Below are 18,571 nucleotides of genomic sequence, written 5' to 3'. Positions count from 1 at the left end.
CTTTCCCGGTCAACAAATGATAAATAAATAAAATATGTTTTGAAAGAGGATACTGGAAGAGAAGAGGTTAATCTCAATCCTCCCAACTTTGAAAATATTTTGAAATTAAATTACCTGGCTTAGGCCATAAAGATTGTATCTTACAATTCTCAATACAGCTAGAAGAAAAAATGTCTGTACTAGGAAGCTTTCTGCATTGTCTTTGCAGTAGGATATAATTGCTACTTTGGAAGGGTGGAGGTTTAAAATTGTTTTATGACTTCCTGGAGCTGCAGCAGATCTTAGCAAGGCTCTTTGTGTGTATTATTGACACATATGTGCTAACTCCTGACAGCTTCTATCCAAGGAGGGGGTAGCATGAGAACTATAAGTCAGATGACCAGATGTATATGATGTCATTCTGTAATCCATCACCAAAAATAACATTTTAATACAAGGTGAGACTGAAATCTCATGGCAGTCTGTTTTTGTAACCTGACAAGGAAGGACCCCTCCCCTGCTTCATCTTGCCTTGCTCTAGTAAGTAAACCAAGGAATAGTAATTATTTATATCAGTCAAGAAATATAAGAACATTAGTTAAGTATTGTATTCTGTATCTGTGTGAATCTATTTGTCTGTGTTATTTTAATATTTCCTGTAGTTGAAACTCTGGTGTTTATTGTAAATAGATATTTAGTATGGTCATGTTTCTTTATTATTTATTATTAAATATATTTAAACATTTCATTGTGGCTGGGCCTTTAGAACATATTTTCACCTTTGAGAGTACTCATTTCTATTTGTTGACTCTGTGACCACTCCTGAAAGCTTTACTGCATTGGTCCAAGACACTACCATTTGTACTAATATTAATTTCACTCAGTATAATTGAGTATCTTTGTAAGAGCCATAGGGTAGCTTGCTTTGGAGTGTCTGGTGGCAGTAGGTACCTTATAGTCTTGGCAGAAGGGGGCATAACTAGTAAATCTGTGCTAGCCTTTCCCAGATGTGTGTGTGTGTGTGTGTGTGTGTGTGTGTGTGTGTGTGTGTGTGTGTGTGTGTGTGTGTGTGTGTGTGTGTGTGTGTGTGTGTGTGTGTGTGTGTGTGTGTGTGTGTGTGTGTGTGTGTGTGTGTGTGTGTGTGTGTGTGTGTGTGTGCGTGTGCGTGTGTGTGTGTTTGTGTGAAAACCAAATCTTAAAGAGTGAGTGTATCAAATGCTTGGATCATGGACATGAAGCACTGTTTTCACAGAAATAGTGGTGGGAGACTAGGCTTGGACACTTGGCTGAGGACCCAACTCCATAGCTGTGCCAGTGGAGATTTTATTAGGGACCTGGAGGAAGACAGAGAGAGAAACCCAGACCCCAGACTGAGTGTGTTCCCTGTGTGCTGTTATGAGAAATTGTGCTTGATGCAGAGAGCTGCATCTGGAAATACTGGATTTATCCATGTTTGTTTCAAGTGAAAGTCCATCTCCAGTATCAGTGGAGAAGATTCAGGCTCCTTGATTAGTGGCACAAAGTGGGGACATCACAATGGGCATGATTAACACCTTCTCCCTGCAAGCATTTAAGGTATAGAGAGTCAAGCAGAGCATGGTTTTGACATTCTCACCCAGTAGCATTGATGCATGATGCACACAGTTAGAGATATCATAATATGCCTTCTCACTAACTAGTTTTTCTATAAGGTATAGTCAGCTAAAGATGCATAGTTGATATTTTCTCATCCACTAGATTTTCCATAAGGTGGAAACAGCCAAGGATGACATTGTTAATGGCTTTGTACCCACTACCTTTGCCATAAGGTTACAGACAGCTGGGGATAACATGGTTAATGGCGTAGACAGCTGAGGATAACATGGTTAATGCCTTCTCACCCTCTAATTTTGCCATAATATACAGACAGCTGGAGATAGATGGATAGGTATAGATATCTGTGCTGACCAAGGATGGCCAGAATTACTAGATTGTTTCATAATATTTCTGCACAATCTGTAGAAGAAAATGTCCCCAATTCAAAGCATTCAGAGCTGCTCATCAATGTCCCCAATAACCCTGGAAACTCAAAAGCTAATGACATTACAAAACCATTATTATGAAATCTTGGCAGGAGAAAGTGAGAGGGAGATCAGTGGGACAACATTTTGGTGAAAGCATTTTCCTAAATACATGTGCATGTTGTTATATGGGAGGTCATATTGGGGTCAATACTGTGCATCCTATCAGAATGTGGAATTACTCTGTATTTTTGTTTTTCTTGTAATTAAATATGAAACCCAAAAGGAGTTTAAAAGATCTTATTAGCAAAGCATTGCCACAAGCTGCAACTATTATATACACAAATCAGCCTTATAGTGTTAAACAACTAATGTGTAAACTCTAAAAAGGAATAATTTTCTCTCCATCATCTAGCATGATAAACCTGCTGTCACAATATAAAATTGGTGAAACTGTATTCACTGCATCTTATATCCACAAAATGAGCAAGGACAATTAAAGAGAGTGAAATTAATTCCTGGAACTGGAGACTGCTGTTCTGCATACATATGCTGTTGAGTGACACCTGTTGTTGCCATGTAGACATTGTCATAATGAATAAGCATTCTGACAGCTTACCACTGCATCAAAGTCATAATATCAGAAGGTAAAGATGAAATTCTGATTTAATTCTTATAAATACCCAAGTAGTTAGAATGTTTGCTAAACATAGGTTCATAGATTAGTACTAGGCTGACTGCTTTTGCGAGCCATTTTAAGCCTAGCCAATTATCCCTTGTGAGACTCAAACTCTGCACCTTGTGTTTGTAAGGCAAACATCTTAACCATTAGGCCACCCTCCCAACCCTATATATAATCAATCCTTCAATGCTGTGACTTACAGCAGTAGCTTGTTTGTTATGAAGTACCTTCATGTGACTATTTCTGTAAGTTTCATCAGCATAGCTGAAGCAGCTGAGCTAGAGTATATCCAGTACTTGGCTGTTTTGTAGGAAGCCTCAGGGAATCCTAACCCTATCTTTTTATCCCCATTCCCATCCTTCCCGTTTATTTCCCATGACAGTGATGTTATTAATTACTTAAAAATGAACTTGTAAGGTTTATTTTACATCAGAGCTACTTAGAGCTCCCCATTATGCAATTGTAACTCAAAAACATTTATATACTCCAAAATGTTCAATTGGTTTTACACTGAGAGTAGAATTCATAGAAACCTGAACAGTAGGTGTACTGCATGGTTTACTATCCAAAGCAGAGTATGCTTACATCATACTTTTAGGATCTTGTGATGGAAACATCAGAATTCAGCCATACCGAAACCTACAATATCGAATTCTGGACTTGCACCTCATGCAAGACCACGCTTGTTTCGGTGTTCGTGTGAGTAGGGCATTTTGAACTGGGCACAATTTCAGGGTTGTACCTGATCAGTGTTGCGTATTTTGATGTTTCTGCCTCCAGATCCTGTAAGTTCGATGTAACCTTACTTCTGTTTGTGATAGTAAACTGTGCTGCACACATACTCTCAGTTGTGTTTCTGCAAGAAATGTGATTTGGACTCATGTACATTCAGGGTTGAACTGTATCTAATGAAAACTGAATTTTCATGACTATTAATCTATCATCTTAACAGTGTAAAAACTGCTGAACTGAGGGATATGTCTTTATTTTTTTTAATTTCTCCAAGTATTTTGGGTTTCTAATACCATGATGGGAATAGACCCCATCCCTAAGTCAAAGTATGATTAAAGTTCATAAAATTAGCATTGTTTCAATCTTTGATGCTTGCCAGAAGTGCTCTTTGCAGCACCTAAATTGTGCCCATAATTTACTCCTTCTGCAATTCATACTGAGTTACATGTATTGGTAACATATCTAAGTACAACTGTAAATTCTTTTTTATAAGACCTATTGTTCCAACTACTATATCTGTCTGGTTATCCTTCTTCCACATTACCCTCATTTCTGTCTACAAATCCTGGTATTTTATGACTTTGTGTCTCTCTGTACATAAGACACTGTAGTCACTGGGTGTAGCAATTTCACTGATCAATGCTACTTTTGTCTTTTTTTCATGGACTACTATATCTGTTTTTTTCACATCCATTTTTTGAACTGTTGGTAATGGGTGATCCCATATGATATAAACTTCATGATTTTCTATAATGCCTTGTGGCTCATGTTTCTAATGTTTTTCAGTTACTTCAGTATTATAATGTTTGCACAATCCCCAGTGCAAGTCTTGCCACATTATTATGCCTTTCAGTATACAGTCCTTCTACCATTAGTATATCACAACCAGGAACAAGATGTGTGACTGTTTCCAATTCTATTTTACAAAACCTACATTTGTCTGTTTCTCCCACATGTTCAATGGACTTTGTAAACCACAGTGTATGTAGTCCACTACAGGGACGGCTCGTGCCATCGGACTGCCGGACTGCAGCCTCCTTAGCAAGAAAAGGAAAAAAGAAAAAAGTACTTTTTTATTTTTACTGTCTTTCATCTCTATCAGCCGGCTGCTTTACGCCGACTGACGAGCATGTGCACTGTCGAATTCTGGGTTGCGGTGGTTTTAAAAAAAGTTTTTTTTTTTTTCTTTCTAGTTGGAGCTGCAGTCCGGAGAGCCAATTAAGGCATCAGGGTGATGGCCAGCAGTCTATGCGGTTTGGAACCACATAGAGTTGGAAGGGGTTCGGACTGCCACGTCCGCAGGCACGTACATGACGTGGATGGGCTAAATGGCTGCTGATTGGTTGTCGCTCTCTTCCTGGGCTTTATGTGCTGGGAAAAGAGTGAGAAGCAAACAATTGCAGCCAGTTTTGGTTGTGGACTTGAGGACTTGACTAAGTTGTGGTGGATTTTTTTATTGCTTGGCGTTGGCGGCCTATTTAGTTCGCTGGCTGAAAGAAGTACAGAGTTTCTTTTCTTCTTTCTTGGTGGTATGTATATTGTCATTTAAGACATAATTTAACATTCATGTTCTGTGGAATAGATACAGGTAATTGGCTGATTAGCAAGCTGAAAATAAGTGTTACTGAAACATATTTTTTATTGTCTGTATAATGAATACATTCTAGTTAGTATACTGAAGACATATTATACCCTTGTGTAATGAATGTCCTTTTAATATACTAAGTACTGCAGACATATTTCATTCTTGTGTAATGAATGTACAGTAGTTATTATACTGAGCATTCAAGTCATATCCTTGTGTAATGAATATACTTTTAGTGCACTAAATACTAAAGACATACACCCGGATTCATGAAGCTCGGCGTAAGGCTTGTGCCGGCGGTGTGGCATAGATGTGGAGTAGACGCGCCATATGCATATTAATGAAGGTGCGCAGCTGCCACAGCCACGTGCATAGGAAATGTGCGTGAGTGCAAGGGGCGTATCGAAGTTGTGCAGGGAGGCATGTCAATGTCGGCTTTCGAGGAGCAACCTAAACTGCTGAATATTATATTCTGTCAGCAATAGTAATCGTACCTATCAGTGTCCGTGGAGACTGAAACGTATGCAAAGCAGAGTCCCTGCGAACAGAAAATGAAGACTCAAACACAAATGCACGGTAGGGAATATGTCCCTACCCATGAACATATGACAGGAAAACCATGTGCCTGTAGTCCAACGTAGTGTTGATAGCTATACCATGTGGAAGTGAAACGTTTCAGATGTTAGCGCGCTGCCAGTAGGTACGTCCAGTCCAACGGAGAGGGTCTTCAGCCAACCCATAATTTGAGGGAGGGAACATAGCTATGCAGATGTGTCCATAACAAAATACACGAGGAGAAATGTAGATATAGGTAGTGACCGTATGTCTGAATCATATCCCACAAGCCATGTAATAGTCACATACAAAAGGTATGTCCATATTTCACATACCAAATGTGATAGGAAATAGCATACGCATGTAAACGAAACAGAAGGAGCATATAAACGAGCCATAACAACACGGACACATGTAGGCCGAAAGGAACAGTATGATCCATACCGTCGACCAAGATTACCACCTGTCCCACTTTGCGAGCGACAGTCCCTCTGTGGGCAGATGTGTCCTGACACAAACATGTAAAACTGGCAAATGTCCAGAGAATATAGGACATAATTCCTCTGTAGACGTCATGCAATAGTTGCATTAAACATATTTCACTGGACGTATAATACATAAATATCATAACAAACAGAATAAGATACCGAAATGCTATAAGAATAAGCTTAGATATAGGCAAGAATTGTAATTTCTATCTGCCGAACTGACCGTGGGTATGTGTCGGCCTGTAAAATATGCTGTGTTCACCGCAACTGTCACAGTAGGGTTGCCACCCTTACAAATGGCCAAAGTGGGACATGTTTGGTACAGACATCAGTCTGTACAGGCCGACACATACCCATGGCCAGTACAAAGGACAGAACATAACTGTTTTGCCTACAGAAAAGCATATTCCTGTAGCATTTTAGTTGCTTATTCTGTTTCTCATAACAGTCAGGTATTTCAGATATAGAATTAACTGTTTAATGCAACTATCACATAAAATATAAGTAATATGGTTGTCCTAAAATCTCAGGACATTTGCCATGCTGACAATCACATGTCAGGACAGAAATGCCCAAAGAGGGACTGTCCCTCACAAAGTGGGATAGGTGGTAACCCTATGTCACACTGTGGCCAATTGAAAAGGTGGAAACACAACCGTTGACTGTGGGGAGGCAATGTCCACAATGGTAGGACATATGTAAGGAATAGCTTGGACATAGGAAAAGGTGCCATTCTACCAATGAGTAGAACAGGCTGGCAAAATCCGGAAGTCAGCTGTATAATCCGAACATGTACGTGACACAGTCGAATGGGTAGTACCCGGATACACCAACCAAGTAATGAAAGTGAAGTAAGGGCGTGTACCTATGTGCGTGAGGTATAGCATGTGGAAAGCAAACATGGCAGGGTAGTCCACACAACCATAAAGGTGCCCGACACATGTAGGGTAGTCAATGTGTAACTCCGGCTGTGTCATGGGCCAACAACCAAAGTAGTGCTCTATGGGGTGTGAGTAATTTGTGTGTGAGGGGTGTGTGTTTAATGGTAAATTCCTCAAAGGCGATACTTGTGTCATATGCAGAAAAGGTGAACCAGAGGTGTATGAGGGAGCAGCGGGTGAAGTGGAAAGAAACACAACCTCATGTAGAAACAGCTGCAAGACAAGCAGACAGGCCATAGTGTAGAACACAATCCCACAAACATATGAATATGGAAATATGCGAGACAAATGTATAGATACGGCACCATCACATACCCACAGAACTGGCCATAGCAAACGCAACACACCTGGATGCATAATAGCCTACCCAGCATACCCCCCCACAACACACAACCTGCCACCATACCAGAATGTCCACCAAATCCAGCCGTACTTGGTCCACTGGTTTGTTGCAGAAACAGCTACACACAGTGACCCCAACGCATATGTGGTAGGTATTGTCACCCTAGGCAGTGTCAGGATTGAAAACCCCCTGCACGTTTTCATGAAGCCACAAAAATCTTCGTTGTCTAACTTGTTTTGGCCTTGACCAATTTTTGGGATATCCCTCACGGGATGACCAACTTGTGTAAATAGTAGAATGGGTATGACGACATGATGTCCAATCCAGTAGATATCTGGACACAAGTCAGAATGTGCAGTGGAGGTCCATGACACTGTCCAGCCCTAAGTGGGCATGCATAACCTACCACCCAGGATAAAATACCTTCCCGTGATGCACGTGTCCAGACACGAATAGGAGGGAGAATATAATGCACACATTTGCAAAGTGGAAAACGGCATGAGGGCGAGGAAGACACTACGTAAACAGGTCAACCCTGATCAAGTGTGAGGGACACTGACTGTGTGCAGTCATGACTGACCATACCTGTCAACCTGTGTGAGCAAGATATCTGGACAGAGCCGTAAATATAAGTGAGACAAAGGTCCAAAATCATAAAACATATCTCTTAGAAACATAGAATTTGATAGAATAAAAGTTTGCACATTGGCATTAATGTCTGGAGTATGAAGTCTGAAACCCAACTGTCTGTCAGCACGTTCTGTGCCAGAACACAGAGGTCCGTGCCATACCACTCAACTGTCCAGATATTCGCAGAATGACTAGGGTCACCACCTGTCCCACTTTGTGAGTAACAAGTTGTGTCCTGTGAAAACAATCAAGTTAGCAAATGTCCTGAGAGTTTATTTCCCAATTTACTTTAATAGTCACATAAAATGGTTATTTTATATATGAATCCTCAATATGTTATGTGAAGTAGCATAAGCAATTCAAATGTTACTAGAATAAGCTATATGTACAAAAAATAGTTCAGTACTATGCACGTCTGTAGGTATGTTTTGTCCTGGAAAATCTGACATCTCTGCAGAACATGTCCCACTTTGGGCAGTCAAAAAGGTGGCAGCCCTAAGAATGACCACAGGTTTGCACCATAGTGTTGGTGTGTGCCTCCGACAATCTGCACCAGTGTGGTAAATAGCTGAGGATTTACATCACTAAATAATGAGAAATATCCTGAGTATAAGACTCCACAACCTGCAGAAAAGTCATGCAAAACCTAGCATTCTTTCAACGTTGTAAGCTTGTAAGAGCAATCGTTAAAATTTGTCCCCAATTGCCCCCCCCATCGTGTAGGTTTTGCGCAGGGTCAGTGCTCTAAGAGGTTGAGAGGTATGGTCCATACATATTTACAGGTACAGCCCATCACACTTGTGTACCTGTAGTCACTTCATGTCCAAAAATAATAATCCCCGTATGACTGTATACAGGTAATAGTCAAATGTGAATGGGAACACCCCTCACTGTGGAGTATGGACTGTAACAACCCCACCCATAATATGTAATGCCAACAGAATAAGCTGCTGACAGGTGCCCAAACATCTGTGTCTATAAACACAGATAAAACTTCAAAATAGGGAGATAATCCCTGCCCATATGCTTCGTCTGACATTTGACCTCGGCCAGGGAAGTTCCATTCACCAGGTGGACAAGCCTAAACCCAGATCACTACATGAACACCCTGACAATCAAAGACCTGTATGTGGCTGGACTATATGCCCTGGTGCTCTGCATATCCTCGAAGTGATTAACAATGCAGCCGGAGTCCACAGCAGTAGGCAATAGGGAATGTGTAATATGTAGTACCGCCTTTTTCCAAGCAGGAGAATGGATGCCTGTGTCGTAGGCGAAGCGGTGAGGCATATGTTGATGCAGCTAAGTACTATGGGTATGCATATCAATGAGGGAGAACACCAATAGAATAGTGGTGCCGGTATCCGGCCAACGTGAATGCAGTCCCGATTGACCTACGACCACTGCACATATAACTTGAAAGTGTAATGAAAGCGTTCGTGCAGTACACACATTTAAATATGTAAATGTGAATGTGTGTTTCGTTGTAGTCTGTAAACTGGAATACAGATATGTAACTGTTACGGTCAGAATTATGAAAGTTCACGGAAGCACAATTATCTATGAAACATATGTAACCCAGAATAAGGATATGCAAGTGCACCTGCGCGTGTGTAATCCGCTCACAGAATAGAAAATGAATGGTGTTTTCCCCACATTCTATGTACACGGCTCATACCTGTTAAACCCGTAAAGTACGAAACTGGACAAAGCCATGACAATAACTGGAACAAATAGGGACAATCCCCAGATATTGCCCTAACAAACATAGAAAGTGGATAGAATAACAGGTGTGTCACTAGCATGGATTCTCTGAAGGGTATGAAGTCGTAACCTGAAATGTTTGTCATTATTTACCAACGTCAGTCTTTAATGATATGCCACTAACTTGCCAGATAGACACAAGGTTATGAAAAACGGAGCAAAGATAAGAGGCAAACAGCTGTACATGCAGTGGAAATCTGTACAGTTGAAAGGTATGATATGGAAATATATATACACATATATCCACAGACATAATCCAAAGCAAATTACGAGATGAGGAATGTACAGACATATGTATATATGTACAGATATATATATCTATACACACGATACATGAATAGATATATACACAACAAACATATGTCCCTGTACATATAACACATGTACATAAATAGGTCACGGTATAGCTAATATGGATAGACAGACAGACATGCATGAAAGGAGAATACACAGATGGTTTCCAAACCATTTCCCGGAAAGTACCAGTGTGACAGGGTCTGCAAGTTCTACACATTAAACATGAATATAGGTGTCCTTTGCAGGACCCCAAAAATTGATCCGTACGAAGTGCAAACCATCATAGATGCAAAAGACGTCACAGCTGCAACTATGATATAGCTGTACATGCAACAGTAGCAGGTGCAAGGGAAATAACACATGGGTCGATTGAATGTATGACGTACGAGCTGATATCCGCAGAGTGGGGAGTGCTCGGAAGTGTCCTCACACTTTATTATCACTCACATTAAACATGTCTAATGGGTACTATGGAGGTGTGTTCGGTATGGGAATCATGGGTATGCAGAATTGGGCCAAGGTGTTGGTTGGCACAGATCTATTAGGTATGCCCCATGGGAGTGATCAATATACCTATGTGGGTATAGCACATGCCTATATTCACAAAAAAGGTGCAACCCATCCACTGGATATTGTGTAAACCATTGTGGGAAGACTTAGGGACCTATATCAGTGTCATGTAGGTGATTATCATGGATGGACACGCATACGACCAAGATGATAACCATACCTGACAGAATGTCAGAATAAGACAGCTGGACTAAGGCATAGTACACAACAGACAAACAGGGACTATATTAAATATACCTCAGACAAAGTCAGACCATTGATAGAATAATTGTGTAGTCGGGAATACGAATGTTATGAGAGTTAGTAATCATGAAACAGAAATGCCAGTCATGATTACCTAACCGCACAGTCCATCATGGCTTGCAAGCAATCTATCAGAAAGGCACATTATCATGACAAATGTAACAGAATCATAGGTCAAACCCCAGGGTGTATACCCATAATGTGTACAGGTGAGAGGTATGAAAGTAACCCGTCCTAATGAAATGTACAGAACTAGTGATACTAGGTGGACAGGTGAGAAGAAAGACATCAGGTCAAATGACAAAACATGTTCAAGTCATAAGCATGTTTGTCCACAAATGTGAATTACAACGTATGGCCTGTGAAAGTCAATGTGGAAGGTTAATAGACTCAAACGACATGTGTCCCTCAGGGTGTCATGCAGTGTCACCGATACAGTGTCCAGTCCACCATACTCGTACGTGAGCTCTGCCACTGACGGAAAGCGCAAATACAGGCCTACACATAAGGTACATGATGGAATAAGTTGTGTGGATAAGCACCTGTTGGCCTGTGTGAGGAATAAAACCCAGTGGGTGGGTGTGTCCTGCAATAGGAATGTAATGGTAACTGGCCTGTGATGGCGCCATGTATTGTGTGTATTGGCGTAACTGTATGAATGTGCAGATGTATGCCTCATATGTGTGGTGTGTTCCTCTCACAATCTGTACCTGTCTGCCAAATACCCGAGAACTGACATCATTAAATAATGATAAACATATGTGTTTAAGACCCCAAATCCCTCAGAAAGGTCATACTAATGCAAAACCTATAATACTGCCAACTATCTACGTTTGTAAGAGCAATATGTAGAATCTGCCCCTATCTGTCCCCCCATCATGTCAAGCTTTGTACAGATGTTTTGCACTAGGAGGTTGATAGGTATGATCAGAAACAGATACATGTCTGAGGAAGCAGCATTATTGACTGCAAGATAATGCAGAAGGTATGAAAAGCGCTGCAGTAGGAAGTTCATCCGCAGGTATGTGCTGACATGTCAAATGACACAGTAGTCTACAGGAAGTACCTATAGGGTGTCACCTTTACCAATAATGACAGTGGGACATACCCACAGCCATGCATACACCACAAATAGACATAGCACACAGAAAAGCCTAGGCCATGATACACGATGCCTTCAGCGTTTATGGATTGAGTGAGAGTATAGCAAGGAAAGATGACTGCCAGGCTATTAAGCAAACACCCGCAGGGGTGTGCAAGACCGCCCGTAACACATACATTGCAATGACAATGTTGGGATTTGCAACATACCCCATTTGTATGTGTAAGCTATGCAAATTATGTAATAGGGTTGCCACCTTTCCAAATGGTCAAAGTGGGACATTTGTGCTACAAACATCAGATTTTGCAGGTCAAAACATACCCACGGCCAGTACAAAGGACAGAACTTCAGTTGTTTGCCTGAATAAAAGTTTATTCTTGTAGCATTTCTGTTCCTTATTCTGTTTCGTATAACATTTAGGTGTTTCAGATACAGAATAACTGTTTTATGCAACTATTACATACAATATAGAAAATAATTTTGTCCTAAAATCTCAGGACATTTGCCATTTTCTCACAATATTTTGCAGGACACAACTGCCCAAAGAGGGACTGTCCCTCGCAAAGTGGGACAGGTGGTAACCCTATGTAACTATGCGATACATGAAACAGTAAGCTGTCCGTGCAAGAGGAGAGTTATGTGCAGAAATGTACCCGGATATTATGTGACTAACGTTTTGCACGTTGCTAAACGGAGCAATGACAGCTGCAAATACAGTATGAATACAGTCGAAGAAGCATGCCAATGTCCAAGTCCAAGGCCAATGGCGGCTTTGTCCATTGGATATCAATGAACCAGTAGTTGTCCTCCCCCGATCCCTGGTGTGGAAGCATAGCGCAGCGCCACGAGAACGTGCTGCGCTTCAAAACAAGACATATGGATAATATACATACAAAATGTAGGTTTAGTTAGATGTTAGTACGCCATGCAGATGAATGGCAAGCTGGAGACAACATGGCTACTGTGTACTGGTACCTATGTGTGGAAGCGCTCTGTCAGAGATGTAACAAAGCATTTGTAGGCAATGTGAGGCAAGTGAGGCTGAGGATAGTGAATCACAACATGTCATGCCATATGGGCCAAGCCTCTACAGTGTAGTGTAGGTTAAGGGGACTATTAGAGTAGAAGACAGGTGACAACAGGAGTGTGTATGTGCAAAACACTGTAACCTCACCAGAGCAGTGTCACATGTGTGCTGTCAGTACTCAGTGGAAGAGGCGTGTCATGAGCTATCTCAGGGAACGTCAGGAGACTGACGGCATACGGCATGGATACCATCGATGTGACCTGCAAACCTGCCCACAATGTGTCTGTGCCCGTGCATGCCAGTAAGCCCGAGTAAGTATGTGTGCATGCGTGTTAGCCCGTGTGCGCGTGTGGAAGAACGAGTAAGCTAGTGTACGAATGGTGAAGCCTGTGTAATGTCGTGTATGCATTTGTAAGCAGGTATACATTTGTACTACACACATCACACACGTACTGCACACACAGAAACACATGCTGCCAATACTACACACATCAGTGAAATGGCACATGGATGGAGACAACATCATCAGAGGTAACAGTGCTGTAAACTATGCTACAGTGATGGTCATAGCTGCAATGCATCATGCCTGCTGAAGTACACCTGGAAGTAACACACTGTGTGTTAACAGCATGCTAACATCAATACAGTGGAATAAAGCCACTGTGTGCAGCAGCACCAGGTTAGTCAGATCCTGCAACAATGTTACACATCACAGATGGTGGCACAGGTGACTTCATATGCACAGGGTGTGGTGTTAACATGTCCAGAGCTGTCATAGAGCCATCCAATGTACACGTAGGTGCGTGTGTGTGAGGGACAACGGTTATTGCATGGCCCAATGGTGGTGCAATGGGTGTTTGTATGTGATAGCCATAGCTGTTTGTGGTAAGTGTGTATGTCTGCATATACACAGGTACAGCATGTGTCAGCCATATACAGGAGGTTGTGGGACAGTCACAGACCGTACCTGCCAGGCTGTAGAGATCCCCATTACTGGCCATGGACACCCCTCCATGCATCCAACACAACCAAGTCCTGCACCTGTCAATGTCTACACATACAGTCCTGGGATCTGTACCACAGCCTGTGGATAAACGTGTGTCTGTAATGTTAACCTGGAGTGCATAGACTTGGCAGTTACTACAGATGGATATGAGCCATACTCACACTCCAATGTAATAACCACCGCTGACTGTTTCCGAGATCTGCATAAGACCAGTCAAAGGTGCTGCACTAACATTGTTTCCAATGCCCGTGTAATACCCAGCAACACAATAACCGGTCACTACACATGTATAACCCATGATCACTACAGCACACAGTATGTGCACTATCACAGAGCCATAGCAGATGTACATACATCCAAGGTGCTCAAATACAGACAATGCAGCACAGTCAAGAGTGATAATCCCAACATATATATCTATATACAATATACAATATATATATATATATATATATATATATATATATATATATATATATATATATATATATATACATATATATATATATATATATATATATATATATATATATATATATATATATATATATATATATATATATACATATATATATGTAGATAGATACATATACACACACACACACACACACACACACACACACACACACACACACACACACACGTGGCAGGGTTGGGAGCAGAAGATAAACGTAAGCACTGTACCACACGACAGCATTATGCAGTTACAAAACATGCTACCGTGATTAGTGGAACACATGATTCACACAGGCACACGTGTAGACTGCAGACAGCAGCATCAAAGGCAAAGACACTGCATGGATGTTATGGAGAGTGAATACTGTCAAAGCAATGTACTGTTGCCATGCAGCTGGAAACACACACACACACACACACACACACACACACACACACACACACACACACACACACACACACACACACACTTGGCAGGGCTGGGAGTTGAACATACACCTAACTACCCTAACACACTACAGCATGACGCATTTACAGAATGCGCTACTGACATTACTAAGCACAGCAGTCCCAGAGGCAGACATCTAGGTGCATGTCATCATCCGCAAAGATGTCGGTAGCAAACTGTTGTGGTGTGCGGCGTCTAAAAGCAAGACTGAGTCCCCAGGTGGATGGGAGCATGCGTGCAAATGCACACACACACACACAGCAACTGTGCAGACTACACTTGTACTGACAGGGTTCCATCATGTGTTATGCATTGCAATGATACCACTGTACATAACCAGGTCGGCTCTACACATACCAGGGGCCCTGGGTCTTACACAGCTGTGACAGATGACTGTCGCTGTACACCAACGAACACACATGTTTGGCTATGTCATACATGTAATTGCAGTGGATATGTGCATGGACCACACACACAACACATATGTACATAGCATAGCTTTTGCTGTCCTCCATGCAGACAAATGGCTACAGCAATCATACGTACGCAAATGGAAGGTGGGTTCATGGCTGTTGAATGCTAACAGTACATGAGGCAGCAATGTTGACCGAGGACACATTCCCTCTGTACTAGTTACCCATGACACCCATCATATCATACAACATCCCATGTGTTATGTATGTCAACACACATGTCCACCAATTGCAATGTATATAAACATGGCTACATGACAGGCATGTAGGACCAACACACATGTACAATCTGTGGTGTGCATGCAGCAACAATGCATGTGCAGTAGCTGATGTAAGTAACTCATCTGTGCCTAACTACAACATTCAGTTGCAATGCAGCCCCATCATTGACACCTGTATATGGTGACATACCGACAGTACAGTAGGATGTACAGCAGGTATGGATGGATGTGGTGATCCACCTTTGTAGATGGATGTTTGTCGGGGACGGCTCACAGGTGTGTCACACGCCATCCTACCATTACATGTGCAAACAGTATGCTATGTTATCGTTACTTGATGGTAGAGACATAAAACCTACACAGCAGTCAGGTGTTACCGACAGTACGTCACTTGACACCTGTAACACTTACATCCACCCATGTGCATATAGCAGCACAATTGCCGAAGGTAGCATTGGTACACATAATGCGGCCAATACTGCTGCATGTCTGTCAGACGTATCATCATATAGCAGGTGTATCATTCACAGTACTGTCATGTGTGTTTGCTTTTGTGACCATATATGCCACATATGGTGGGGACTACATCCCAATTGTTACACACCCCTGTAAACTGTTGTAGAGATCTGTACATACTGCAGTGTGGAAAGCATGACGTAGGCAGGTGGGGTGTGTGTATCACACACATCAGCTATCCATATGTGTATGACATTTGTGGTCTCCACAGTGTGTGTGTGTGTGTGTGTGTGTGTATGTAGGTGTGTATGGCTGTCTGGTGCATGTAGTGAGGGTGTATGCTACCATACAGAACACACAGGATCCCTAACCCCACATGGTGATACAGTCCACCACCGTGTTGATGCCATCGGTCTCAGCCGCACTGGCTACCTCTACATGTTCTTTCTCTGTGTCGCTTCGTGTGGGTTCACAGTGCTGTGACGGTGATGACCACATAGGCAAAGGTCCTCACCTCAACACTATGGGATGTGCGTTATAGTGTTGTTGACCCCATGAGTGTGAGCATGTTCCTGTAATGGACAGGGTATTACTGCTACACAATGAGGCCTCATGCTATCAAGTGGCCTCTAACATTTTCATTGGCCAGACCGCTGTGTATAACCCCTGCACCATGTCAACATACTTGTGATGTGACCTGGTATGGATGTCATGTCTCTAGCCACTGTAGCCTATTAAACTGCCCACATGCTTCTGGATCAGTATATGTGTGGACATCTGTGTTATGTTAGACTTTCCAACAGTCAGGCCGAGGCTACGTATAGCATGCTGATATTGCCATATGTGCCTGTGAGTACTCCACAGTTACACATGGGAGACTGCAAACAGTGCTACCTGTAGGTACATGCAAGTAGACCATAAGGAGGGAACCAGGGCATCATTACCAACATGCTGTTACTGTTGTTACCGAGACACATACTGTGAACATATAACAATGCATGCTAAACCTGTACTACATGGTATGTCTGGTGCATGTCAACAGTACACAACTAATGTAATATACACGTCTCTCACTATTCACACACAACTAATGTAATATACACTTCTCTCACTATTCTTACACAACTAATGCAATATACACTTCTCACTATCCTGTTCACCCTGTGCATCAGACCATTTGAGCATGTCCCTGCACCAATGGTATGCATGACAGGGATGCGGCACAGGCTTCATCATATGCACAGGGTGATAATGTTTGCCAGGGGCATGGGCTGCACCAATGGATGACATCCTGTGTGTGGGTAAGGGCCAGTGATATGATTGAACATGTCTGTTCAGTATGCATGTGGGTGTTATGGTGCCCTACAGATGTCTTTGCTGTGTGCATGCATGTGTGCACACAGTTCTGCCTTTTGTGTTGCCTACACGGGGTATTATTGACAGCTCCAGATTGTACAGACCAGGTTGTACAGCTCACTGTGTCCGGCCACGGCCATGTGACCTGTGCCTGCCAGGGGTTGCACATGCACTACCAGTCGGAGGTACAGCTTGGCTACTGTCCGACAACACATGTCCACTGGAACCATGTCCCCACTGAGAACATCCAGGGCCACATCCACGTGCCCTCTGTGTCCTGGTGTGGACAGCGCAGCACCAGCTGCACTGCTACTGCTACCAGCACTATGGGAGTGGGCATGTGAGGTGGCATGCTCACGTTGACCTGAACTAGGTGGTATAGCTGGCCTACATCCATGTGGCCTACGCCTCACTCCTACCAGATGTTCCAGTACAGACAGCTCACGCTCGCGGATTGCCATGCCACGGTCAAGGATTCCAACCATGTCACCCAATCGCCTGTCCAGAACATCAGCAATCTGCTGTTGAGCATTTGCCAATGCCTGGATGTTGCATTTAGGGTATGGATAGCGGCCCTCTGCAGCCTCTGCCCTTCTCTGTTCTGCCATTCAGCACGTGCCTGTACCGCCATTACAGTCTGGAACATGCGTCTGGTGATACCAGCTACTGCGCTCTGTCATGCAGGTGCACGTCTGCCAGAGGTCCTCCTACAAGCAGCACTGGCCACATGCCTGTGTGGCATATCTGCAGTCATTACACTGAGACCATGGTGTGTAGACAAACCTTCTGTAGCCACCACATGTTCCTGTTCCACGCTAACAAATGCTGACTGTCCTTCCTCTATGGCTACTGGTGATGCTGTATGTGTTGGCAGCAGAACTGTGTGCGGGGAAGAGGGGGACATAGCTGGGATGGCAACCATTGGCACAGATTCATCCCCTGACAACCCTGCCTGTACCTCATGCATATGTTCATCACTGCTAGTATCTGTGGGAACACTAACATCAGATGGACCGCAGGAGGGTAACGCACCTACATCACCTGTGAATGCAAAGAAAGACTCTAAATTACAATATACACTCACACACACACACACACACACACACACACACACACACACACACACACACACACACACACACACACACACACACAGACACACACACACAGACACAGACACACACAGACACACACACACAGACACACCATGCATGTGA

This window comes from Protopterus annectens, chromosome 6.part0 (assembly GCF_019279795.1).
Source record: "Protopterus annectens isolate FY-2018-M chromosome 6.part0, PAN1.0, whole genome shotgun sequence".
Taxonomy (NCBI): Eukaryota; Metazoa; Chordata; order Ceratodontiformes; family Protopteridae; genus Protopterus; species Protopterus annectens.
This window is presented reverse-complemented; position numbering follows the sequence as displayed.